Raw genomic sequence first — 2,339 nt, forward strand, 5'->3', positions numbered from 1 at the left:
CAAGCAAGGACACAACAACCGAAACCTCTGCAACCGAAGTCCCAGCAATCCCAACCGATGTCCCAACAACCGAAACCGAATCCTCTGCAACCGAAGTCCCAGCAACCGATGTCCCAACAACCGATGTCCCAACAACCGCAGTCGATGTCCCAGCAACCGAATTCCCAGCACTCACAAGCGAGGCCAGCAATCGCAACTGAATCCCCAGCCGCCACATCAGGGACCGTCAACAGAGAGAGCAAAGTTACCCCAGGGATCAGCATCCACGTCATCATCCACGGTAAAGAAGACACCCCAACAACACCCCAACGCATTCCCAACCACCTCCTATTAGGAGGAAAAAACTGGTCAGTAAATTACGACCTCCTGTCGCCGACCAGGAATCCCAAGCTTGGACGAGCGATGATGATGAAGTGTTCGCCTTCGCCAGTCAACCCTATTGATCCAACTGACGAAGCCTTCGCCAGGTCAATCTGGTAGAAGTTAGGGGGAATACTCAACATAACTTTGTGTTTTTGTGTACTTAACGTATATACTTAACATGTGTGCGGTTACTTATGCATCATCTTCCCCAAAATAAAAAGATACAGTTACTATACTTTCTTTCTCAAAGACAAAGTTTTAATGTACACAACATAACTTTGTGTACTTGATTAATCTCAAACTCTTATTTACCATGTGTGTGTGTGTGTGTGTGTGTGTGTGTGTGTGTGTGTGTGTGTGTGTGTGTATGCAAAGCTAACAGGTAACAAAGGCGTAACTGTTAAGTATAGCATCTCAGCATGGCGTCACTACTTCACCCTACACGCTCCCTCTTAGACAGAACGAGGCATGGCGCAGCCATGTCTCGCCGCTCCCAGACTCATCACCTCCACCAACCGCACCATAGCACATCCCTCGCTCCCTCCCCATAGCATGTCACTGCCGATCCCTCTCTGTCCCGCCCCACGCTCCCTTGACCCGCCAAAACAAGCCGCTATGGCGGAGGATACTACGGATGTCCTTCCGCCCACCCCCCCACGCTCCCTTGCCCCGCCAAAACAAGCCGGTATGACAGCATGCCACTACGGCTGTTTTCCGCCCGCCCACGCCCCATTGCCCCGCCAAAACAAGCCGCTATGGCGCAGGATACTACGGATGTCCTTCCGCCCCCCCACCCACGTGTTTTTCCGCCCCGCCCCACGCTCCCTTGCCCCGCCAAAACAAGCCGGTATGGCGCAGGATACTACGGATGTCCTTCCGCCCTCCGCCCCACGTGTTTTTCCGCCCCGCCCCACGCTCCCTTGCCCCGCCAAAACAAGCCGATATAATAGCCTGCCACTACGGCTGATTATTCCGCCCCGCCCCACGCCATATTGCCCCGCCAAAACAAGCCAGTATGGCAATATTATAACTACTCGTATGTCTACCACTTCCTCCTATCTTATCTTCCCCTTCCCCTCCCTTTACTACCTTACTTCTCTTCCCTTTCCATCCTTTCCTCCTCCCCACCCTTTAAATTCTATTCTATTTCCATTGAGCTTTTAGCAGCTTTATTGGCCTTTCATGTGAGATATTTCCGCTGATGGACACAATTCGGTTGTTGTCGGATACGCCGCCAAGAATAAAGCAAGAGAGAAAAGAGGAAGAATGAGAGGGAACGATAGAGAGTTAGTGAGAGGGGGAGGAAGAGGATTTCTAAGTCGCATGGTCTCACTTTACTCACAATGTATATGGAAGAGCCTCGCCAGGTACATTTAGGAGGAAAAATGTGCAATCTTTCCAGCCCCATCTGGTGTACCTTTATTAGCTCTTATAAACGTCAGAAAAAAAAGCTACGACGACGAGGTGAGGGGAGGCAGAGGAATATGGGAAGTGGGGGGCGGTAAGTCAGTTGCCTCCCTCATTTCCCTGTACCTCACCTCCCTCCCTTCCTCCCTAGATACCTTCCCATACCAACCCCATTTCCTCTTTCCTTCCCTCCTGGTCTTTCCATTCACACCCCTTCATTCACTCCCTTTAAAACTCTCCCTCACTTCCCTTTACCATCCACCTCTCTGTCACTCCTCTTCCTTGCTGCTTCCCTCACCTCCCCTTGACTTTCCTCTTTACCTGCCCCTTTCCTCCTCTCCCCTTCGTTATAGAGGTCGTTGGTTTCGTTTCTGGCTTCAGAGTATTACACTGAAGTATTTACCAGCCAGCCTTTTTGTTGGGGTTCATCCTTACTTCGCTTCTTACTTAGTAGTATAGGAAGGAGAAACGAAGTGCGTCTTCCCTTTTATATTTTTATTCGTTCCCCACACAACTCCTGCCATGTTTCGGTAGTGGCTCAACTAGATTTTGCGTCATTACGATTTTTC

The sequence above is a fragment of the Eriocheir sinensis genome, chromosome 7, assembly GCF_024679095.1.
Source record: "Eriocheir sinensis breed Jianghai 21 chromosome 7, ASM2467909v1, whole genome shotgun sequence".
NCBI lineage: Eukaryota > Metazoa > Arthropoda > Malacostraca > Decapoda > Varunidae > Eriocheir > Eriocheir sinensis.